Below are 27,038 nucleotides of genomic sequence, written 5' to 3'. Positions count from 1 at the left end.
AGTACCCTTCTGATTAATCGGTATTAGAGCAAAAAAATTCGAGTCTATTATTTTGATTTAGTAGTATAGATATGAACAGACAACATTGCGCTGCATGTTATCAGACTTGAACATTTTAAAAGAATCGATGAACAAACGAGCGAGTTATTAAGGATCAAAGTTCGCGTCTTGGAGAAAAAAAAATAGTAAGAAATCTGTAAATTTGTAAGAATAATAGTAAGGTCTTCCGCTCGAAAGATAAAAAATGACAAAAAAGGCTGTCATTAACAATCCAAAGCCGTACAGGGGAATCCAAGGGCATGTACAGGAAAATGTAGTGGTTTACAGGGGATGACAGTGGCATACAGGGGCTGCTTGGGGCTTACGGTGGCACACATTGGAAGTGTACAGTGTTTGACAGAGGGAAAGGGTTGCACATGTACATGGACCGTATACAGGGGCTGACAGGGGCACAGGAGATGACAGGGAAAGACAGGGGATTTTTATAACGACAGGATTTTTTAGAGTCAGTATTGTTTGATAAGAAGCTCGTTATATAAATATATTCAATAGCGAGGTATTTTAAACAGACCAATACAGCTAATAATGACAACTGATAATATACATGACATCGATAAATAATAATAGCATACATAAATGCTCTGCAAGACACCAAGCACAGTTTCATCTTTTTCCATTACGTAAGGTATCTCATTCCTCATGTTTCGATTTCATTGCGCAGATGATCATTATATTTATAATGAATATGATTTTAATTATTTAATCAACACAGATAGATTATTATTTCATAATTACACAACATTCATACAGAAAATCCATTTGAATTCAAGAAATAAAAAAGTTTTTTGGGGAACTATTTTTTTGTGCGGAAGCTTTTTTAAACAAAAATGACAGAAACAAGCAATTTCATGAATTTTCAATATACTTTTCTTTTTATTATACTTTAATCATTACCCACATTTTTAACATTTGATAAGTTTGTACCATATTTTATAGGTTCTGTGTGACATGTACGAAAATCAAATCTTGGGAATGTGATAGCCGTTTAGCATAAAATCATGCATATATATAGAACATGTCTGAATTTTTTTAAGCCAAATTTTGCGAGAATTTTACCTTTGAAGCACTATATCTAAAAGTTGACATCACTGACCCCCATGTTATATTATGTCAAAATGATACTGAATACATATTTAGGCAAACTGGATTAATCTTATAAAATTCTTGATATTCAAAAAGTTTTTTTTTCAAATCTAATTATAACTATTAAAGAAATTGTCTATTTTAAGTGCAAAAAGGTCACAAAAAAATTTATGCAGCTTTGTACAAATTTTTTTCGTAATCCCTCTATTCAGTGTGACCATTGTGCATAATTAAAAACAATATTTGAAGAAATAAGTTTGCTTAATCAGAAATACTGACAACAAATCCTAATCAGGATGAAATTGCATTTTAGGTGCATAAAGGTCAAATTAAATGGGCCATAACTCAGAGGGATGGATACTGATCCCCCATTATCTTTGTATTTTTTAAGTTTGTTTTGTCAACAGATTTCAATGATATACTTCTCAAGAAAATCTTGATACAACAACATTTAGGAGTGGGATACCTTAAAGTATCTCACTCTTCAAGTTTTTTTTTCATTGCGCAGATTTCAAATGCATTGAGGATAAATATGATGTAAATAGTTTAATCCTCGCAGAAAGATCATAATTTCATAATGACAAAACATTCGTAGGGAAAATCTTTTTAAATTCAAGAAACAAACAAGTTTTGGGGGAACTATTTTCTCGTGTGGAAGGTTTATTGAAATACTTTTCTTTCTATTATATTTTATTAATTTTTCATATTTTAACATATTAGATTTGTGGCATCTTCTATGGTTCTGTGTAACTTGAACAAAAGAACATTCTTAGACATTTTTAAGCCAAATTTTGTGAGAATTTTACCTTTGAAGCCATACATCTAAAATTTGAAATCAGTGACCCCCATGATTATTAATTTCACAAGATATTGAATACATATCTAGGCATTGATTAATCTTATAAAATTCTTGATATCAAAAATGTGTGTTTTTTTTTAACCAAACTGTAGCTATTGTGGAAATTGTCTATTTTAAGTGCAAAAAGGCCACACACAAAATTTATGCAGCTTCGTTCAATTTTCTTTCGTAAGCCTACTATTCAGTGTGACCATTGTGTATAATGAAAAACGATATTTCAAGGAAAAAAATGCTTAATTAGAAATACTGACAACGAATCCGTAATCAGGCTGAAATCGCATTTTAGCTTCAAAAAGGTCAAATTAAATTGGCCATAACTCAGAGGGATGAACACTAACCTCACATTATCTTTGTATTTTTTCAAGTATGTTTTGTCTACAGATTTTAATTATATACTTCTGAAGAATTTCTTGATTCAAGAACATTAAGGAGTGGGATACCTTAATAAATATATCGATATAATTTTATGATCTTATCATGTGTTTAATACAATTCATATGATATTATGAATTCACCATCTATCGCCATTTCAGAAGAATTTCAAGAATTATTTTAAGATTTTTTCTCTGATGTTTGGCACCTGAGTTTAACGTGCATTAGATTTGCACACATTTTTGACGTTTTTTGTGCGTTTTAGGGCATCATAACACCAACTATTTAACAGTTATTTAGAATCATGGCAATTTTTGCATGGGCTCTCATTGAGAGTATGACATTAATACGACAGATGAGTGTGTTGATTATTGAACACTGCACACTGATAGAGAGATCTTTATGCGGACTTTTTGCTTTAGGTGAATCATATTATTAATTCGATGAGGATACAACGTCCATATAAAAAAAACACATTAAAAGGGCATGTTCACGATTTTGGTCAAAAATTATTTTACCTATTTTTTTTAAATTACAACACTTCAGAAAGACATTTTAATAGGCAACCGAAATTTGAGAGTCATTCATTGAGTTGTAGGCGAGTTACAGAGCTTACAATTCTTTGCTATGTAAACAAAGCTTTTGTTTACATTTTGAATGATGAAGTGAAAATTCCTGTCTGAACACCTAAAATTAATGTGTTAAAGTTTAGGAACTGTTTATTTATGCTTAAAATCTATAAAAATATAGACACGTTTGCTTATAAAAGATTTCTTACTGGTATATTGAACCTATGTTAACAATAGCAGGGCACAAGCCCTTTTTACATGGCAAAGAATTATGAGCCCTGTATCTTGCTTATAACTTTACGACTGACTCTCAAATTTTGTTGGATCATTAGAAATGCATCTCCAAAGCATTGTAAATAGGAAAAAAAAAGAAAAATAGAATTTGACTAATATCGTGACCATGCCCCTTTAAACATGCCATGCTTACATGTTTGCAAACTGATTTGTTACCTGCAGCCAATCGATTGGCACACTAAGCGTGCTAGTATTAATTTGGTGCGATACATACAAGTAGTATGGCATTTTTATACAAGCTACGCACTTATCTTTTTTAAGTTAAACAATTTGTAAAGACCAAATGGGCAAACTTGCATGCAAGGTATTCATTCTTATTACATGAGTAAACAGAGCGTCAGCTACTTTAAATATGATCTTTTAAAGAGAGGTCAAAAGGTATTGAATGGAGTGGAAACATATGCTATTGATATTATATTTAACGCAGCTTTTATGCATATTATCTATCTATCTATCTATCTATCTATCTATCTATCTATCTATCTATCTATCTTTCTTTCTTTCTTTCTATCTATCTTTCTTTCTTTCTTTCTTTCTTTCGGCAATGTTAAGAAAATGTCGGACAAAGACTAGGAAGAAGATATTGGAATCATTTAATCGCTACGTTTCTCGTTATTAAACATGTTCATGGTTCAATGAATATTAAAGGTACACTAGCTTGTTTTCAGAACATCGGACAGCTGTTTTAAAATTGGTAATTGTACTTTTCTTACTAAGGTGTGTTGAATGTTAATCAATTAAATAGTTGCGTATATATAGTTAATTCAACAAAAAATATCACAGTTTCCGGTTTTATATTAAGAAAATTTAAAAAAATTACAGACAACACAGAGTAAAACGTTAGCCCTTTCATTAACGCTAACGTTTTACTCTTTGTTGTTTTCCATTTTTTAAAATGTTCTTTATATATGTAGTGTTAACATCTTATTAAAACAATGTTATCAAAAAGACATTTGGTGAGAGTTTTTTTTCAGATAGAGTCGCGTTTAAGTGCGTCAACTGCGTCATGCATACACAATATCCGCTCACTGACCTCACACTTTCTTATTGGTGGACGCAGCTTACCACTGATTGGCTGCTGGTGCCGACTTAATTGAGCACAGACAAAAAACAACTTATCAGAGAATGAAAAATTCACCAGATTACTCGAGGCTGTTGGAATGGGATATGTGTCGTGTATTTGTGACATAACATGCATACATCTCCTATAGCTGTAGCTCTGAAAGGAAAACTTTGGTTTTGATTACACAGCTTCATGAACATAAATATATAATAAATGAGATTTTGCATATAATTTTGAACACAAGGAAAGAGTCCATTTTCTTTTTTGAAAATGAAGTGTTCTGCAAAATTTATGATGATGTCCTTAATACCTTCTACTAAAATTATAAACTTCATGACCCCTGGGAAAGTGGTTCAAAGCCTAGGGTAGGCTGGTATAGCTAAATAGTAATAATGTATTTAATCTTTGAAAATAATCTTCTTTACTCACATTTACATTTACGAAAACCTAAATGCACGAGTCTGATGTCCATAAATTAGTTTACCTAAATTGTAATAACCAATATCCTTGAAACAGGGTCTAAGCCCAAAGATAGGGACAAAATTGCCATAACGTTTCCTATAGAGTGGAACCAAGTCACTAAGATATTTTCAGACGTTAATTTTCATTTTCCAATTTTTTTTTTCATTTGCACGTGCTAAACGTGACTCTGGATCCGCAAGGTGGGCACTCTCTCTGCGCTTGTATGCTACGATTTACTATGCCATATTATATAAATAGTGCCTGTTTGGGAGGGTAACAGTTGAAATTGACACCCCGAGAAAACCATTGTCAACCGACGCGAAGCGGAGGTTGACAATGGTTTTCGAGGGGTGTCAATTTCAACTGTTATCCTCCCAAACAGGCACTATTTATTTTGTTATACTGAATGTCTTTATAAAAAATTTTAAGAAAATTTTACTGCTTTTATATAGGAATAACGTGAATTCTACAGCGAACCGTACGCGCATAATTTTCGCGCATGTAACATTTTTTAATGTTACCCGTTGCCAAGTGCGTTGCTAACGCTGAGGGTAATAGTAAATATTATTAACTGCGTCTTAACCAATCAGATTTCAGTATTTAACATGAAAGTATAACAATACATATTGTTTTATATTTTCTATGTATTAGTATGCATACAATTGGAACTATGGTTTTATATTTATTAGCAAAAACTGTTAAAAATTACAATATACAATAAACTAAACACAAAGCATGTAAAACAATTCTATACAAATATAAACGAATCCAGTTGAATTTAATTATTTAAGTTACAATTTAAAAGCTGAATGCCGTTAAAATATTAATACAGTATATGAAGATAACCAACGGAAGATGTACACTCTCAATTTAAACTGATTTTGAAAAAAAATGTGAAAATTGCATTTGGTCATTACTTTCTTTTTTTAATAAAAACAAAATAAATATAAATACATGCGCCAAATGTCCGCAAGGGATTAGAATAAATTAAATATATAGTAATTTATATAATATAAAACTTCTGTTCATGTGCTTTAAGAACCATGATCAGTTTTAGATTGCAAGTTAGCAAACATCAATAGTGGTATCACAATTTTATTCCGATCCTCAGTTTTCATGAAATCAAAATGTTTAGTATAATATATTTTTCCTCTTCCTCTGTTGGTTCCCGTACCGTACTTCGTCAAATATTCACACTGTTTCTTTTCGATTTGTAGAAAAGTAAAAACTACCTATATAACTGGGAGTGGTATGATTGGAAGTCGTTTACCAGCACCTTCTTCACAAACGTGAAAGGCATCCGGAAAATGCGACATTTCAGATTTTCATCATTATCACCGGGTATGTATTAAGTATCATGTATGTAAAGCATACAATTCCATCGGATCGACAGATTGTCTATGTATCGTGAATTCTATATACATTTCTTTTTAATCAGTAACAACACAGTCAAATTAATTGTCAAAAAAATTACATTACATATAATGTCCGTATATTCACTGTGAAGGAACATGTACTGAAATTAATTTATCCATTTTCATACAGGAAAACTGTTCGTCAAAAGTCACGCCGATGAGAGTGAACGAGAAATCACGCTTCTGAAATCCAGTATTAGTCCGGAAGACATAACAACACGACCAGTGATGCCCGACGTTCTACCTCTCGGCGGGATGACCTCAGAGAGGCAACGTTACCTGTTCCGTGTTGTTCGTCCTTTTGTACGAGATCCTTTTAAGGACACTACCTGTCCAGAAACTGAAGAGTGATGACGATGATGATAAAATGAACGGTTTCAAATGAAAACATAATGTAATGTTAGGATTCATTTAATGACATTGAAAGTGTATTTATTTTCGTTTTTCAACATGTTTGAATTTTGTTTTATTGAATACTTAGATTTGAAACATTTGAAAATGTCAATTAATTTAGTGAAATATATTTCTTCAGGACAGGAAATGTCGTTGTTTTATTTTTGATGACGTTCTAATGACATTGATAATCTATGACGTTTTTGAACGTTTTTATGACGTTATCTTGCATTAGTGTGTGCATTTCAAGAGCATTTTATCTAGTCTCGAATTGAGCATATGATTAAACATTTGGCATCAAAATACTCAGAAAGACTTGCTTATTAATAAACCAGCAAAAACCCATTTTCCAAAATTTTGTCACGAAGGTCCCTTTTCCCTTGACGCAACTCATTATGTATTTTATTTAGAAATGTTGTAATATGTGATATTTAAAATTTAATATTCTACGTTTAAAATAGAAGTCACCGACCGACCCCCCTCCCAATTCATAAAATCATTTAGTTTTTCTGGCCCAATTTTACTTGATCTTTGATCTTGGGCCTTTAATTTCAATAAAGTACCATTCTTGATTACTGCACTAATTACCAAAAGAATTCGTTCATTATTAACAGAGTTTTTGGCAACTCCCAAGCCCTTCACTCAATCCTAATGAAAATTCGTGAAACTGAACCTCGGACCCCATTCTTATTGTCTGTCATATATGCAGAGGATTGAACAATTAAGACGAAATTCCTGAGATTAAACGGTGCTTATATCCTATACGTGGAAATTAAATTTACACAGTACACTCACCGACCCTCCCCCTTCCTATTCACAAAATCGTTTAGTTTTTCTGGCCTGATTTTACTGGATCTTTCATCTTGAACCCTTATTTTCAACGTAGTTCAATTCTAGATTACAGTACTAATGCCCAGACCTATTCGTTCATTTATTAAGAGATTTGTGAATTTTTGGGCATTTGAGTTTCGATTGGCGTGCTTGACATGTACTGTAGAACAAATTCTAACTCCCGAGCTCCTTACTCAATCCTAATGAAATTTTATGTAAATATACCTCAGACCCCATTCTTATTGTCTGCCAAATACGCAGCGGATTGAAAAATTAAGAAGAAATTCCTGAGATCAAATAGCGAGTATAGCCTGTACGGGGACGTAAAAATTACACAGTACAAATGATGTAAGCAGCCGCGTAATTATATTTCTGTTTCATGTATATTTCTTGTTTTCCGTTTAGTCTGTATCTACGATAGCGTATGAACTACATATGAATGTTACAACTATGGAAATTACTGTCATCAAATTTATACCGAATAAATTTACGTGTTACTGATTTCGTTATTTGTACATTGATCAAGATTTTATCAATCCTACTGAAATAAAACAGTCAAACATAATAATAAACGACACGAGAAAAAAAAAATTCTCAACACTGAAATACATGGGTAAAATGCATCAGTCATTGTTTTAGGACTTCCCCTAATTGTTGTTAAACGAATCCGAGATCCACACCTCAAAATTCTAATTTCGATTTATCTACGACGAAAATCAAGCTCGGGTCTTTTAACCCCCCTCCAGACACAAACACGCATCAATATTTCAAATGACCTCGCACTGTTACCAAACCTGAATAGTCAGACATCTTACAAGTTGTTTTTCATCTCATACAAAAACTCAGCGCCTCTCCCGGGCGAAAACGCCCCAAATTCAAAGACAAATTTGGGAATTTTTTTGCATCAGCCATGTTTTGAGACACCTGCAAATGCTGTGTGTTCTAATCTCGCCGGAGCCAAAATGTGTTCTTTCTCTCTATTTCTTTCTCTCCTTTTTATCTAATTTTCTAACTAGAATATTCAACATAAAAGGGTTGTTGGACTGTAGTACAAGTGGAAAAATACTCTCCAATTAAGATTTAGACAAAAAACAGTCTTTTATTATAAGGGTCTTCCGTCTTCAGCGGAATACCCTTCTATTCTTATTGTTATTAGGGTCTTCCGTTTACAAAAGAAGACCCTTTTTTTCTTCGGTTTCTTTTTATTACAGGTCATTAGACCTGTTATTAGGTCAAAAGACCTCTTATTTAATATGAAATCAAATCGGGCTGGTCCTTCAAATTAGGGATCCAACAGGGTGTATAATCCTTCATACATCGTTCTTTTAGATCACATCTGCATTTCCCTGATATGTTTTGTTGATGAAGAAAAAGGCAAGGTCATTTCCTCTTCTAAAAATCGGACGGAAGACCTCCACGTTGCTCGCAATGAGATCGTGTCTAATTATTTTTTTTTTCTTACAAATTCTGTGCACGCGATTTCCCAGAAACGACTCGACTGATTTTCATGAATCTTTCAGATATAATAGATAGTGATCGGAACCTTATAGATATTTTATTATACTGATGACGTCACTTCCGTTTTTGAGATGTTGACGTTTGAGCGATTTTTAAAGGGGTGATTTGTTACTCTAACTTCTCCTAAACTATAAAGATATTGAGTTCAAACTTTCGGGGACAGTAGATGAAAGATAGTAGATTTGCAATTTTATTTTCATTTTGATCTGGCTTGAAAGGCGCCGAAACTTGCCTGGACCCGAAAATTGAGTTTTAAAAAAGGCGGTTTTTTTCCAGTTTTCTTTGTTTATCTCTCTTCTGAAAAATAAAAGACATGTAATGTAAAAAAGGTTTATATTTACAGGACCTTTCGTTTGATATTAAGAAAAAGGGGCTGGCCCCTCCAATTAGGGAACCAAAGAGCTCTAAAATCTTTAAACTGTAGCCCTTTACTGAGAGATATTTTGTGAACAGCTATAGAAGCAAATATGTTTATCTCACAGTTATGTATCCAAAAAATGTAATGATTTTATCATGTGTTATGTAATTGGGGGTTTTTAGGGGCCAAAAGTCCAAACTTTTGATCACCCATATCTCAGAAAGTAAAAATATTTTGTAATGAAGCACAGAAAAAAAGTTGTTTAAAATGATGTTTTTAACAAAATGCAACCTTCAAAATTTCGTTTAATGGAGATAAGGGATCGGCCCTAAAACCTTCTTTCTCATATATCTCTAGAACGGTAACGCATTTCTAGACACACGTTGAACAGAATGTGTTTAGAATCAAATGACCTTTCATATAATATCAAAAAAGGGGCTGGCCCCTTAAATTAGGAAACCAAAGGGCTCTAAAGTATTTTTGCTATATTCTTTTACTCAGGGATATTTTGTGAAATGTTGTAGAAGCAAATAAGTTTATCTTAAAGTTATGTATCCAAGGATATGTAAGGATTTTATCATGTGTTACGTAATTAGGGGTTTTTAGGGGCCAACAGTCCCTAAATTTGATCACCCAAATCCCAGAAATGAAACATATTTTGAAATGCAGTACAGAAGAAAAGTTATTCAAAATGATGTACTTAACAAAATGCAACCTTCAAAATTTCGTCAAACGGCCCCTATAAGGAGATAAGGGATCGGCCCTTAAAATCTTCTTTCTCATTTATCTCTAAAACGGTAACGAATTTCTAAACACTTTTTGGACAAAATGTGTTTAGAATTAAACGACCTTTGATATGATATCAAGAAAAAGTGCTGGTCCCTTAAATTAGGGATCAATGAACTCTCAAATCTTTTATCTGTAGCCCTTTACTGAGAGCCGTTTTGTTAAAGGTTGTTGAAGCCAGATTAGGTATAATACATTTATATAACATTTTTGAATAAGTTTTCTCGTTATGTCACTAATGAGATAATTTTATTACAATGCCCTGAAAATTGCTGAATCACATCGGAAACAGTTATATTGCCCTCCCGGAAACAGTTATATTTCACAGGAAATAGTTATATTACCCTCCCGAAACTGTAATATCACCATCGCGTGCAAGAATTCTGCATATTAATAACGTTGGGTTCGAAATTCAACGAGCCAGTTGCTAAGCAAACGTAAACAGATCCGCAAATTTTAAACATGTCAGGCCAACATCTGCGGTTTGTTCATCTTAATTCAGATGATCTCGATAGTTTAATTGATGAAAAAACTTCGGCAATTACAACAAAAGTGATAAACGCAAGCGTGAGTGTTTTAAAAACATTTGCCTCTGGCTTGTGAATTAAATAAATATGTTGATAACCCGAGTTTGATTTATTTAAAAATGTTATTTAACATATATTACATGTCTTCTCGGGCGTCAATACCAGAATATTTGTCCCTCGATGACAGGAAAGGCCTAGAGTGTTATGTCGCCCTCTGCCTTCGGCATCGGGCAACTTAACACTCTAGGCCTTTCCTGTCACCTTGGGTCAAATATTCTGATATGTCGCCCTCGAAGCCATGTAATTTATGTATAATATATCATAACAACATAATGGTTTTCTCTTGCGTTACCCAATTAGGGTTTTTAGGGATTAGACATAAACAAGTTTAATCTTTTCTATCTTAATTGGAAGAAATGCAAGTATTTAAAAAAGCAATGTCAGAGAACTTATAAGAATATATACAAAAAAGCAATAATACTCCACTCCTTTTTTCATATCATGTTTTGTTGTCGAAAATCAAAGTCGATGATGTCATATTTCCTTATAACAATTGGATGAAAGACCTACTCGTTGCTCACAACGAGATCGTGTCTAGTTATTTTCTTTTTTTCTTACAAATTTTGTGCATGCGATTTCTCAGACACGGCTCGACCGATTTTCATGAATTTTAGATCTGATAGATAATGATCTAAACCTTATAGGTTTTTGATTATATTGATGACGTCACTTCCGTTTTTGAGAAATTGACGTTTGAGCGATTTTTAGAGGGGTCGCTTGTCCCTCTACGTTCTCGTAAACTATAACAGATATCGAGTTCAAACTTTCAGGGATTGTAGACAAAAGATTGTAGATATGTAATTTTATTTTCATTTTGGTCTGTCTAGAAAGGCGCTGAAGCTTGCCTGGACCCGAAAATTGAAATGGAAAAAACGTCATAATTTTTTCTGGTTTTAACTGATTATTTCTTTTCTGAAAAAATATTTTGTTCAGTTTCTATTTACAGGAGCTTTTCTTTAAAATCAAGAGATAGGTGCTGGCACCTCAAATAAAGGGACCAAATGGCTCTAAAGTCTCTAATCTGTAGCCCTTTACTGAGAGATATTTTGTGAAAGGTTATAGAAGCAAATATGTTTATCTCACAGTTATGTATCCAAGCAATGTAATGCTTTCATTATGTGTTACGTAATTAAGGTTTTTTCGGGGCCAACAGTCCAAAATATCCATCACCCATATCTCAGTAAGGAAAACTATTTTGAAATGCAATACAGAAGAAAAGTTGTTCAAATTAATGTTTTTAACAATATGCAACCTTCAAAATTTTGTTAAACGGCCCCTATAAGGAGATAAGGGATCGGCCCTTGAAACCTTCTTTCTCATATATCTCCAGAACGAACACTTGTTGAACAAAATTTGTTTAGAATTAAATGAGCTTTTATTTAATATCAAGAAATCAAAGGCCTGAAGGGCCACAATGGCGTCGAGTTAAAGTTAAGTTGAAGAATAAAAACCTTTAAATTTTTTTAAAAGTCAAAATAATCTCCACTATTACAAAAATGCATATTTTTTTATATGTGTTATTTATGGTTCTCCTTCATTGATCAAATGTACACTTAGGTACTGTAGATTAAAAAAAATCCTTAAAACAAAGTATGATTCTGTAACTCTTAGTTGGGCGGTCGATTTAACAAAAATGAAATTTAATATAGATTTTATGCAGTCAACTAAAATAATAGAATTATTAAATCCCTGTAAAAAGCAGAGCTCTTTAACCAATAACAAAGTAACTAATATAAAATAAAATAGAATAAAAAAGATGAAAAAAAATTGAATTATTCCTGGTACGACTTAACAAAACCCGAATGATTTTAAGTACGATTTAACAAAAACCTGTTTGATTTCAAGAACGACTTAACAAAAAATCCGAATGTGTTTAAGTACGACTTAACAATTATTTTTGGTACGAGTTAATTTTACTATAAACATTACGCTATTTTTTAAACCAAGGACACGGAAACAAAATTTCCGGAAAAATCAATTTTTAAACCCCGATATCTTTGTAATGCATCGTCTGATTTTCAGTTTTAAATTTAGCTCAATAAAAGCTGCTTTGTTGCTTTATAATAAATATCAAATTATTGGTAGGAAAAGAGTTATCATAAAAAGACTTAGTAGTCCTTGTGCCCCCTAATTTGTGGGGTCAGCCCCTTTTTCTTGATATCAAATAAAAGGTATAGCTAATATAAACATATTTTGTTCTACAAGTGTTCATGAATTGTAAACTGTTCTCGAGATACCTCTACAAATGTGTTTTAGGGGCCGACCCTTTAAAATATTTCTTAATTTCCTGCTGTTGTCATTATTCAAACAATAAAATGCTTTCTTTGGTGATTCATTCGGGATATGAAGGTAGCGACATTGCAGAAAAAAATACATAAGCCGCGTTGGCGGTTTATGTAATTTTTTCCTGCAATGTTGCTACCTTCATATCCTGAATGAATCACCAAAGAAAGCATTTTATTGTTTGAATAATGACAACAGCAGGAAATTAAGAAATATTTTAAAAGACCAAAGGTGGTGAAAAAAATGCGTTATTTATATGACGGTAAAATTGAAAAGTGTGCGATTTCATTATCTCAGTTTATGTTGATGCATAATAAATTCTACGGGAAAATAAGGAAACGGAAGACCCTCTTGTTATTCTACGGTTTCTTTTTCTTTATTCTTATTAGGGTCTTCCGTTTCCGACGGAAGACCCTCTTGTTATTCTATTGTTTCTTTTCCTTATAATTATTAGGGTCTTCCGTTTCCGACGGAAGACCCTATTGTTATTCTATTGTTTCTTTTCCTTATTATTACTTTATTTTTTATTTTTTTTTTCTGACTTTTTTCGAACGCTATTTCTCGTGAACTACTCGACCGATTTGCATGAAATTTACAGGACGTATTGAGCATTAAAAGTACTTGATATTAAAAAAATTAGATCAACATACCAGCCATAAAGGAAAGATTGACATTGAAGGCGAAAATGACACATTCAGCGAAAAAAATCATGAAAATGAAGCTATCATCGACTTATGTCAAGAATACTTAAGAGCCCTCTTGGCCCCTAATTTGAGGGGCCAGCGCCTTGTTCTTGATATCAAACAAAAGATCCAGATAATCTGAACAACTTTTGCATTACATGTCTTAACAAAATATTTACACATTAAAAGCTAGGGCCGAAAATGTGCAAAAATTTCGTGAAAAAAATTGGTGCCAATTTTTGAGCTCGGGCGAGCTTCGCCGCCTTGCGCATTTTTCAAAACATACAATAAATAGGATCATCTACATACATTCATCTACTATCCCTGAAAGTTTCACGTTTCTATCGCAATTAGTTTTTGAGAAGTTACGTGGACAAAATGGTCCTTAAAAAATCACTAAATCCTCAAAATCTCAAACCGGAAGTGACGTCATCAGCGAGAGTCACAGAATCAAATGCTAGCTGAACGATTGTTCCAAGACGTACAAGATAAGGAATTTTATAACGTTTTTGGAAACGTAGCCTTAAAAAGTCAACCATTGCTTCAATCCTTTATTGCTGTGTTGGAAAAACACTCTTATTATAATTTACATAGTTTACTCTTAACAGACTCAGAGGTCTCAAAACTTTGCACGTGGAATTATGAACCACAAAATACTGTTACCGAGAATATGAAAAGTTTGTCTTTAAGAGCTGATGCCCGTTTTTGTTTGATGAATGAAAGATTTATCGGATTCCATAAACGGATTAGAAGTGTTAGAGGGATAGCGTGGATTATTTTGTTTGGGCATCATGAAATTTTGCAATATATTTTAAGTCGAATGATAAGAGAAATTGGAAATGTTGATGACCTTTTTGTAAATTCCTTCGATAAACATTTCAACCTGAATCAGGACGTTGCTGAAAATATTGTTTCTTTTATTCATAGTGCGGTCGGTGAAACATTTAAAGTAGAAAACAATAGTGGAGAAGGCCACACAACAGATAATGATAAGGATAGATATACTGTTGCTGGCGCAGATAGTGAAACACATATTGACGCACATGTGGATACCTCTGTTGATGCATATTACGAACCAGTAATTATAGAACAATCTCGCCTGCTTTGTCTCGGTTGTTATTCTGGAGATATTAATACCGTACAAATATTACTTCAACAAGTCAATACAAACACTCTAAATTGTAAGTTTTGTCATTCAAACTTTGTTTGGAGATGCAATCCCTTAATCAATGCTTGTAGATATGGATTCCAAGATATTGTCATGGAACTACTAAAAGCTGGAGCTGATGTCAGTATATGTGTTGTCATTGAAACACCTCTAACACCTGCATGTGAAAATAAACACACTAGCATAGTAAAAGAGTTATTGAAAGCGGGTGCTGATGTCAATGAAACAAGTAGCCTATATACACCATTACAAATCGCATTTAAGGGGGAATTCGTAAGTTTAGTTGAAGAGCTGATAAAAGAAAAAGCTGATGTAAATCTAAACGTTCCTCTTATAGATGCATGCATGAACGGTAATTTGCGTATTGTAAAAATGTTGATAAAAGAGGGTGCTGATGTCAATCGTACAAATTGCAGTGTATCACCACTATTAGTTGCATGTATCAATGGACATTTTAACGTAGTGGAAGAGTTAATAACTGTTGGGGCTAATGTAAACATAATAGCTTGTCAGTGGCCATACTTATATAGATTTTGTCCGTTATTACAACGTGATGTGAGGATAATGAGAGAAGAAATGACACCATTGATTGCTGCATGTGATTTCGGTTATTTCAAAATTCTGAAATTTTTGATAAAATCAGGAGCTAATGTTGATCAAAAGAATAACGAGAAAACTACACATAACTTTCCGAGTTATTGGGACCATTTAGATATAGTCAAACGATTAATCAAGATGGTGCTTAATGTCGGCCATTGTAATACAAACGAAAGGTCATTTATAACTGCATGTGATTGTGGACAGTTAGATATAGTGAAACAGATTATTAAAGGTGGAGCTGATGTTAATATGAAAGATGGGGATAAAACACCGCTTATAGTTGCATGTTTTAAAAAACATTTACATGTAGTTAAGGAATTGATTAAAGCAGGGGCAGAAGTCAATCTAGAAAATGAATTTATTTCACCTCTGCAGGTAGCCTGTTATGAAGGACATTTGAGTATAGTCAAAGAGTTGAACAAAGCGGGATTTGACTACAATCACATAACAGGTGCTAAAAAGGGGCTCATGGGTGCTTGCTTTTTTGGACATACCAGTGTAGTTAAGGAGTTGACTGCATGTCATGTTCAAGTCAATCTAAAATATAAGAATGAAACGCCGTTAACAACTGCCAGTTTTATGGGACATTTAAACATTTTCAAAGAGTTGATAAAAGCAGGAGCTGATATTAACCTAACTGGAAGTAGAAAATTACTGACACTTGCATGCTATCGTGGACATGTCAGTATTGTAAGAGAGTTGATAAAAAATGGAGTCTTTGTCAATTAAAGCGATGAAAAAGAAACATCACTATCAATTGCATCTGAAAGAGGACATGCTGATGTGGTCGAAGAGCTTTTAAAAGCGGGAGCCGATGTCAATCAAAGCGATGGAAACAAAACACCACTAACAACTGCATGTGAAAAAGGACACGATGCTGTGGTCAAGGAGCTTATAATAGCAGGAGCCGACGTCAACAAAGCGATGGAAACAAAACACCACTTACAACTACAGGTGAAAGAAACAACATTTCTGTGGTCTTGGAGCTAATAATAGCGGGAGCTGATGTCAATCAAAGCGATGGAAACAAAACACCACTTACAACTACAGCATGTGAAAAAGGACACGATGATGTGATCCGGGTGCTAATAAAAGCGAAAGCTGATGTCAATCAAAGCGATGGAAACAAAACACCACTTATAGCTGCATGTGAAAAAAACACCCTTTTGTGGTCGAGAAGCTAATAAAAGCGGGAGCTGATGTCAATCAAAGCGATGGAAACAAAACACCACTAACAACTGCATGTGAAAGAGGATACTATTATGTGGTCGTGGAGCAAATAAAAGCGGGAGATGATGACAATCAATGCGATGGAAACGAAACACTATTTAAAACAAAAGGTGAAAGACGACACCATTTTGCGGTCGAGGCGCTAATAAAAGCGGGAGCTGATGTCAATCAAAGCGATGGAAACAAAACACCACTTATAGCTGCATGTGAAAAAGGACACCATTATGTGGTCAAACAGCTAATAAAAGCGGGAGCTGATGTCAATCAAAGCGATGGAAACAAAACACCACTAACAACTGCATGTGAAAGAGAGCACTCTTATGTGGTCGTGAACTAATAAAATCGGGAGCTGATGTCAATCAAAGCAATGAAATTAAAATACCACTTGTAGTTGCATGTGAAAGGGGATATATTACTGTGGTCAAACAATTGATAAAAGCTGGGGTTAATATCAATCAAAGCGTTGGAAACAAAACCCCACTTATAGTTGCATTTGAAAAGAAACATTGAATCGTTGTAAAAGAACTAGATAAGGCCATCACTGATGCCAATGAAAGTAAGAAAAGCAAAAGAAAACAAAAAACACCACCAACAGTTGATAAGAAATTGGGCATTAACAGGTGCTCTATTTTCTGATAAAAGCTGATGTCAGTGAAAGAAATGGAAACAAAATACCTGGTATAGCTGGATGTGAAAAAGGGCAATGATAAGTGGACTATTACCTAATGAAGGCTAAGGCTGATTTGAATTAAAGCAATGGAAACAAAACTCTTACAACTGCTGCATGTGAAGACGTATCAATGGAAAGCAAGTCCAGTAGTTGATAGATCGGGACATTGATATCCATAAAAGCGATTGAAACAAAACACCACTAACAGTAGAACCGAAAGTGGACAAAAGGGGTGGTCCAACAGGGGTTTGATCTCAAGTAAATCATATCGATAGAAACCAAAAGAACCAAAAGACTAATTATTGCTGTATTCGAAAAAAGCAATTAATTGTTGTCAACGATTAATGCTATTGCCAATGTAAGTCGTCCAAGCGATGAAAAAATCATTTATAGTTGCAGACACTTGGTATTTTTTTTTAGATGCTTAATGGAATTGGGAGTATATATATAGAGCTGCGAACGCTAACGACCGTTTTCCGCCTACATTTCAAATTTAATCTAACTGTATCGGAATTGTTGTAAGATGTTCAGAAACAATGTTATATACTTAAATAGTATATTCAAATCCTTATTAATTTATATCAAAATGAACTTTTTACTCAAATTATTAATTTTTTAAACAAATTGTTTTGCTTACTGGAGGGGGGGGGGGTTAAAAGTTGTTAATTGAAATCGGTCTCTATTAGTGAGGAAAACATTATTTAGCGGCCAATATCTGCAAAAAACTTAATTATTTCATTTTAACATTGGATATTAAAGTAAATTTTCATCTTCTCTCATATTTGTTATTTATTTTGTGAACCATTTCAAAGCAAAATGCTTTTTTGTCTGTAGACATATGCCTTTCTCCCCCCCCCCCCCCCCCCCCGTGAAACAACAAACCCTTTAGTATAATTATGCTAAATAAAAAACTATAAAAAAAACCCATTAAAAGGAATTTTGGTTTCACGAGGGGGGGGTTTGAGAGAGAGAGAGAGAAAGAGAGAGAGAGAGAGAGAGAGAGAGAGAGAGAGAGAGAGAGAGAGAGAGAGAGAGAGAGAGAGAGAGAGAGAGAGAGAGAGAGAGAGAGAGAGAGTCTGAGCTACCTCAATTTACATTTCCGTTTGACATTTAATTTCTCTTTATTGAATCGGCATAAAATCTCTATCTGTGTGATGTTATGAACTTGAAATGTAATAAACATACCTGAGAATATTTATATAATAGTGTTGTGTTGTGCATGTACTATGCCTAAATAGTAGTCAGGGTTTGATACATGGTGCACGAGCCGGAGGCGAGTGCACTATGTATCAAACCCTGACTACTATTTAGGCATAGTACATGCACAACACAACACTATTGTTATTATTATGCCGACTGTTAAATATACTGACGTGCTTTGCTATAAGTAGCTCTGACGTTCGAGTGTTGACAAGTCCCTTAAAATAATCACCGGAAAAGCAAGCGTTTGTTGTTGTTTTTCAAATTACGTGTAATCAATTGATTTGATTGTTTATTTAATCAACAAGTTGTTGTACAATAAAAAGTCAACAAAGATTTATGTTCTTTTCAAGAAATAGAGAGACGTTTGGCCTTACCGAGAAAACTCGAAATGTTTAGCAGACGAAATCTCAGTGAATTTTTTTTCTTGAACATTCTTTATCAAGCGTCATTTAAAAAAGCGTTTTTGTGATTCTCATGTAGAATTTCTTTGAAAAATGTTCAATCAATTTGTTCAAAAGTTTATAGGAAACTTTAACTTTAAAATTACCGTCAATAATGAAGTTTTTTTTGGAAAAATGAATAATTTTAATTGCTTGATGTCAGTCGTACATATCTACGTTTTATATACCTAAATACCGGTTGTCATAATAACGGCTAATTTAGCGTAGCGGTAACGCGTTGGGCTTCATGCTAGCTTCAATGATTTTAGTGTCGTGAGTTCGAATCCCGCTGTCGGCGCTTGACAGATTTTCGTTGAAAATATTCGCCGTGCTCTATTTCGGCATAGTATGCTTACGCTATATAAATCCTTTGATACTATGCGAAAATAGATGAGTATTGAATATATAGTGACAAACTGACAGAAGGCATAATAATACTTGTTAATGTTTAACAACAACGTCTTATTTTAACCGTAACTAAATTAGAAAAGAAGCATCGTCAATGCATATTTTAATATTAAAACAAAACATTTTTTTGAAAGAAGATTTATTTTTGTTTTATTCTTACAAGAAAACATATCTCCAAATCAGTGTATTTCCCGCACAAATTTGAACATTCCTTGCCTGCGCTGTGTCTAAAAAAAAGAAGTAACATATTACCACAGAAAAATGTTGTCTTTTTAATTTTTCTCTCATTGTCTCTCTCTCTCAATTTTTTTTTCCTAGAAAGGTAACAGTTTATGTATCTTGTGTTTGTATTTTATATCGAATTGCGTAAAGCTAGTTTTAACTAATTCATAAGTACATGGACAACCAAATCTTTGCTAAACAGTCTTCGGTATCTTACACTTTACAAAGTCAACTTAAAAGTAAAATGTTCGTTTAAATTACTCTGTAAATTATTTACCGTCTCATCATTTTCAAAGCAAGACCGCAAAGGAAGCCTCAGATTCGAAATGGTTAAGGGAACAATGTAGCCGACTGTGATTCGAACTAGATGAACTCTAGACATAAATCCATTTAATACATCGACATTCCAATGTTCTTCTCCTGTGAATTGGTCATAATACTACAATGGGAAATAATTGTCTTGAAAGAGTTAATGAAAAATATAACAATGTAGTTATATTTCGTAAGTTTTGAAAGGAGTCAAACTAACCCACACTATCCTCCATAAAGCTAAGCCTACCCTACCCCCCACCCCCCCCCCCCAAAAAGCGTTTGAAAAAATGGCAATGGTTGTGCAAAGCTTGATAACATATTGTTTTGCTTCTTTAATACATACACGTTGCATTATCATTTACAGTAAACTAAAACGTGTCACATTAATCATCTTCTTTCGAACAAAAATTCTTAAATTGTTAGGTTTTAAGTTGTTGTATTGATATATATATATATATATATATATATATATATATATATATATATATATATATATATATATATATATATATATATATATATATATATATATAGTACCGTAAACTAATCTCCCTTTTTGTAAAATTTACTTATCCTAGAAAAACTATTTTTTTAACGAAAAAGTGCTCGTTTAATAGACTATAATAATTTTGTTAACTATATTTGTTCAACGGTATCAGCCGGGTTTTTTTCTTAGATTACATTTTAGATTAAATTAGACTTGATTTCAGATTTTGATTCGATTGAACAGCAAGAAAATTAAATGCCGAAACAAGTAAAATAAACAAATCAAAGATTACAAAAAAGATATGCAAACCAAACAAACACAATAACATAAAAGGACGTCCTTGTGTTGTCTGATTTCATAACTATCGGCTGACGAAACTGCAATCATTTGCTTTTGAAATTACGTATTATAAAAATCTACTTTAAAAATTCCGTCTTCTTTTGTGATTCTGTATATTTATTATTCTACAAACATAACTACATTGTATGTCAATACCATAAGTAACCCTATAGATATACATTAACACATATCATATTACATTAAAGTGGTCCAATGAACATACTTACAAGTCTTGTAAAATTTTGTGTGCCATTTGTAAATGCCACAATCACGTTAAATGCCTTATGGATAGTGAAAGACACCTTTGCAATGTTTGTGGCCTTTCCCGAGAGAGTCAAAATAAAACGTGCGTAGCCACTGTGCGTGGGTAGAAATGTCTGTCCATTGGAAGTAAACATCTCGTTGAAAGAACCGTTATAAAAACCGTCAGTGGTTATCACGGCTTTATTCATTGCATCACACACTAAAATTGTGCAAAATGTGTGAATGCTTAAGAAGACAGGAAAATATTCACAATACAATTTCATAACGAGTTAAAAAGACAATAAAATACTTTTAAATATTCGAAATATCACAACCTTACGAGCTCGTACTGCGTTAAAAAAAACTGAACGCTGATGTACTGACCTACTTCACACGCCGAACCGGGTTTACATTTTGTACAAAAACCTGTGCTGGGATAACATGTCTCACAATTAGAGGGACATGGCTTTGAACATTCCGCTAGATCCGCCACAGGACTTGGACATCCTTAGATTAAAACAAAACACGATTTAAATTGAGTACACGTGCACTTGTTATTAGTGGAATATTCAAGGACTAGGTCAACAAAAGTTTTTCTTTCTTTTTTTCTTTTTTCTTTCAGAAAGTTGTGATTGTTTACGTATGTGATGTACATTATCAGTTGTCATTATTATATGTTCTGTCTGTTTATAACGCGACGCTATTGGAATATATTTATGCAACGAGCTATTTATCAAAGGTATGGCGGGTTATTCTAATACGCAATACCATAAACCTCCACTTCACACAAATCCCCAAAAGCTTTGTGACGATAATCAGGCCCGTAATAGACCCCAGGCCGACGTTCATTGTAGTAGATGACGTATTTCCCACTGTGTTCACATTTTATGGTCAAGTGATCCGGTAAAGTATATTTAGTAAACCCAGGGTCTTAATAGCACAATATACCGTCATCTTTGTCGGCCGTGTTCGAAATGTACACTGCAAACCCGAGGTAATATGGCGCAAACGTACTCCTGAAAACTGAATGTTTAAAATAAAAAAAAATATCTTCAAAGAACATATAAAAGTTAAATGCCAAATTATAAACTGTTTGTCAAATAAAACATAAAAAAAATTGTATACAGTATATATACATTTATATATGCCCACGATTGATACGGCCATTTTGCACTTTAAGCCAGATGTCGTTACTTCTGCTAAAATATTCTTTATTATATTGTCTACTTTTTAAAGTTTAATTAAAGTATTACAGTACTGTCTTAAATTTCCTTGACTATTGATCCTTCTTATGTGTTGCAATTCCGTTTTTTTTGTGTGGTCATATATTCCACCTTACGTACGTGCTGTAGAATTATCCGTCCGGAAATACAGGTTAATGAAGCTAATCCTGTACTGTTTCTGCAGATTCACCCACCACGTAATACTCTGATCTGGACTTGTGATTGTACACTGACCGTCGCTATAATGGCGGGATTTCATCCCGTCGACAGCCTTATCGCTCGAATACAACTTATCATAGGTTGAAGACTGCCATGTGCGTTTTTTATAGCTCAAGTTCTCCAGATCTAAAAACCCCAAAATACTAGCTTTGCATTGGGTACTTTTAGTCACACACACGCTTTAAAAAAATATTGTATTTGATTATATGGTTTTTTTTTCAGCGTTTAACTATTACCTTAATACTTAAAGATAAAATATTTAGATACAATAGTATCTAACATATTCAATTATATTATAATCAATAACCTAGAGTTAGTTTAACTTAATTTAACAACTTGGATTCGGAAAAGTAGTTAATGACACAAAAAATATAAATATACCATTGAAAGTAATGAATTTATATAATGAATTGAAAAAGCCTATCTAGATTATCTCTTTAACTTTATTCTTTTGTTACTCTGTCTCTGTTTCTCTCTGTCTGTCTGTCTGTCTGTCTCTCTCTCTCTCTCTCATTCTCTCTCTCTCTCTCTCTCTCTCTCTCTCTCTCTCTCTCTCTCTCTCTCTCTCTCTCTCTCTCTCTCTCTCTCTCTCTCTCTCTCTCTCTGTCTCTCTCTGTATGTCTGTCTGTGTGAACTTCAATTGGGAAGACTGATTTCGCTCACATGAGAGAAACTAGGTAGCAGCCATTTGTTCTTGACCACAATTATGTGTTAAATGCCCCCCTCCCCCTCTAAAAAAACAAACAAAAAAACAACAACAAAAAAAAAACAACGAAAATAACAACCAAAAAAACACACCAAAAAAGCCAAACAAAGAAAAACATATTAAAAAAAACCCTCACAGGTTGAACACATGGCAATGCATGGAATTGTGCATTCAGCATCATCATGTCCATATTCGACAATAGGACAACCTACAATTTTAAACAGGTATTTTAAAAGCAATTATTTTGGCAAAAAGTATTTTTTAGTCTATGATCCGTTCATATACAAGCCTTTTAGTTCACAATGTGTTGTGATTTTCAACATTGTTATTCAATTTCAAATTTATGCATTTCATGCTCTAATATGAAATACCTCACCTGAAACTTCAATCTCACAGAGGTCGCCATGTGCATATTTACTGTAATCCTGTGGATAATGTATCCCAGGGAGTCTTTCATTATAGTAGAAGACGTACTGACCAATCACAGAGCAATATATTTCCACCTCATCCGGAATGGTGGACGCCGTGTAGTGTGTATCTTGAAAACAGACGACGCCATCTCGACGATCAGTTGTATTAGATACAATGATGGAAAATCCCAAAAGCCTTTTTGTGAAACCGTTGTTTGCATCTGTGATATAAATTTTTAGAATTTAGGAATAAGGAAAATAACATAATACATACACAAGAAAATATTAACCCAATGTTCATATACGTATACATGGTCGAGCAGTAAAATAATGGAAAGGGAGGTGGTAAAATTGTATTTTAAGAAATATGTCATTCAACATAAGCAATAGCAATATCGAGCCCCTTCCTTACCCCATGTCTTATTATCCGTTCTTGAAAACACACTAATGCGCTCAATTCGTCTTGGTCTCTGCAAATTCACTATCCACATAGCAAAAACTTGGTTCTCCTTGGTTGAGGTGCATACTCCTTGAGTGATAATACCAGCTAATACTTTACCATCAACTAGTCTATCACTTTGATGCTTGTCGATAATCGATGTCATTTGAAAAGTCGGACGATGCAGCGCCATATTGAATGTAAAAAAATTAAAAGAAAACTAAACTAAGAAAAACGCTTTTCACAAAACAATAGATCATGGAATTAGTGTATGAAACATATGTCTACGTATTTAGCTAAGTGTATTATACATATCTCATTCAAGATGATTTAATTTAGAAAAAAGATGAAAATTCACTTTATAATACAATGAAATTGAATGAAAATTAACATTGGAGAAGTAAAAAGATCTTGCTTAAAAAAGAAATCAGGAAAAATACATCGTAAGGAAAAAAAAATTAAAATAAGTTCTATAATAAAATATAAACAAATGAGAATTAGCAAAAAAGAAATTGTATGCATAAATAATATTCGTCGGAAATAAAATAAAAAAATTATCTTCTTTTTATAGAATCCATAGCAATAGAAAATGCAATAACTCACTTCTTTTCAAATGATCACAATAGCGACCGTCGTAGCCGGGAGTACAATATCCAAGACACAGTCCGGTGAGAATACTGCAGTGATGACAGCTTAGAGCAATTCCCACCATAGAAGCCAAGGGGACAACCTTTATTGTTATACTTTCATGTTAAATACTGAAATCTGATTGGTTAAGACGCAGTTAATAATATGCTCTATTACCCTCAGCGTTAGCAACGCACTTAGCAACGGGAAACATTAAAAAATGTTATATGCGCGAAAATTATGCGCGTACGGTTCGCTGTAGAATTCACGTTATTCCTTTATAAAAGCAGTAAAATTTTCTTAAAAATTAAGACATTCAGTATAACAAAAAAAATAGTGCCTTCCTTCGCGTCGGTTGACAATGGTTTTCTCTGGGTGTCAATTTCAACTGTTACCCTCCCAAACAGGCACTATTTATATAATATCAGTTGGAAACAAAGAATATTTTAACGAAGTTATCGACCTCTTGCTTACGAGGGATTAGGGGTTAATGGTCATGACCATTTCAGACTGTCTTGATTTCTTTAAGATGAAGGGCACCATACGAAAATACACAAATCTAAATTATTTGAATGTTTTCTTGACTAAAAAAGACGTTACAGATTTAGAAAATTAAAGCTTAAAATTTTAGGTACATCTGATATTTTTTTTTTGGATGACACTAAGATTGTCTCACTAAGTTTACATTGACTTGTCAGTAAACATATAATGCCGAGAGAATTGGCAAATTAAGTAAAAACAAATGCTGATGCTATATTATAGAGACTACAGTTATTGTTTACAAATAAAAAGCATAAAAACTGTTCCTTCATTTGAGTTTTTTCAATAATCTCAACAATTTTAAACTGAAAATGTAATAATAAAGTGTTTTATGTCATCACATACCAAAAACCTCGACCTCACACATAGCTATCTGTGCTTTTGCAGAAAAGCCCAGATTTGTTGTTGACACGAGGTCCCTCGTAATGTGTTGATATATTACGTATCGGCCTACTGTACCACAGTATGCGGTGGTTTTAGGATGTATGTCTAGTGAAACGTGATTGCTCGTTTGGTAGCAGACATATCCGTCTTCTTTTTCTGTTGTATTTGATATGTAGATTACGGAATCCAAGAAAATGCTTTCATTGGTGGCTTTTAAAAATCAAAGAAACAAGAAAATAGTAGTATTTTTTAAAAGTTGGTCAACCCAAATAAGTCTTTACCAACATGTATAATTGTTTACCTGTTGAAATAAATAAGGAATTTTATAACAAAGGTGTACTTTTCTCAAGACCTGGTTAATTTTTTAAGGAATCTATGTACAAACTTATACGGAAGACAAGAACTTTAATTTTCCCATTGATCGTGAATTTGATTTTTTAAATAAAAATATTGTACCAGGATTGCTATATGCATGTGAAGTTTAGGGTTGTGAGAATATTGACATTAATGAACGTGTCAATTTAAAATATTTGAAACATACTTAATTTGAAAGGTGTACACCTATTACCTGGTATATTGTTAAACTGGACGATTTCCTCTGACTGTATATAGCAATTTCTACTGGCATGAGTTCATTTTGGACCAACATTATCAATAGCAGTGAAAAAAATTTACATCTATGTATGAATGTACATGTATACTTATTAATGAGAAAAACACTAAATCAATGGCTATACTCTATAAAAACGATTAGAGAAATACCGACTTTTAAATGTATGTTGTGATCATGAATTATACCATTACATGTATAACACCACTTGGATTCAGACAACTATTAAACAAACGTTAAGAGATCAGTTTTGACAATAATGACAAAACGATATTCAGGAATCGATTAAAGGGTGACATATAGAATTTATAAAGCAAATTTTGAATGTGAACAAAACTTTTTCATGGAATTCAGTAAATTAAGAAAAGTATAAGGTGAATTTAGAACAACAATCAACACCTTCTTGTTTAAAAAGGAAGATATAGTTTTGTTGAAAGACGTGAACGATATTGCAATATGTGTAATTATAACATAATTGGCGATGAGTTTCATGTTATTTTAAATTGTAGGACATTTAGTTAATTACGAAGTCATTTTTTTTAGTTTAGCTACATATTATTGGTTTTTTTCCTAACAAGAAAAGGGTTTATGAAATTATGTCTTGAAATAACTATACTAAATTAAGAAAATTATGTTTGTTTATTCAAAAAATTAAATTGATTGTTCCCCCTATTTACTTTTTTTTAATTTTTACAACTACATGTATATTGTATTTATGTAAATATGCTATTTTTTCTTCATGTACCTCATGTGCCATTTTTTGGTTTTGATTGAAAATTAACATGGATTTAGATTGAACTGAATAAAGTGAACATTACCAAAAGTATAAAACTGAGGTACCATAACTTCAGCTTTGCTGGTTGTTTTGATTTCCATTTTATGTTGTTCAACTTATGCAATATACACATGTAAAATGATTTTTATTCAAGAGTACACTATTTG

At 33.1% G+C, this 27,038-nt stretch overlaps 1 protein-coding gene and 1 long non-coding RNA gene across 2 annotated transcripts in view; both read right to left on the bottom strand.

Annotated features, from left to right (window-relative positions):
• Window positions 1-27,038, bottom strand: part of LOC105333533 (D-beta-hydroxybutyrate dehydrogenase) — a 359,470-nt gene that overhangs the window by 297,569 nt on the left and 34,863 nt on the right. The gene's annotated exons all lie outside the window — the stretch shown is intronic.
• On the bottom strand, window positions 19,458-21,161 carry LOC109618953 (uncharacterized). The gene is made up of 3 exons (XR_010711616.1): window positions 20,923-21,161; window positions 19,835-19,996; window positions 19,458-19,562 (listed from the first exon to the last, which is right to left on the bottom strand). It is a non-coding gene; the product is annotated as an uncharacterized lncRNA (long non-coding RNA).

This window comes from Magallana gigas, chromosome 1 (genome assembly GCF_963853765.1).
Source record: "Magallana gigas chromosome 1, xbMagGiga1.1, whole genome shotgun sequence".
Classification (NCBI taxonomy): Eukaryota; Metazoa; Mollusca; class Bivalvia; order Ostreida; family Ostreidae; genus Magallana; species Magallana gigas.
Note: the sequence above shows the minus strand (reverse complement) of the source record. Positions and strands in the feature narration are given on the sequence as shown.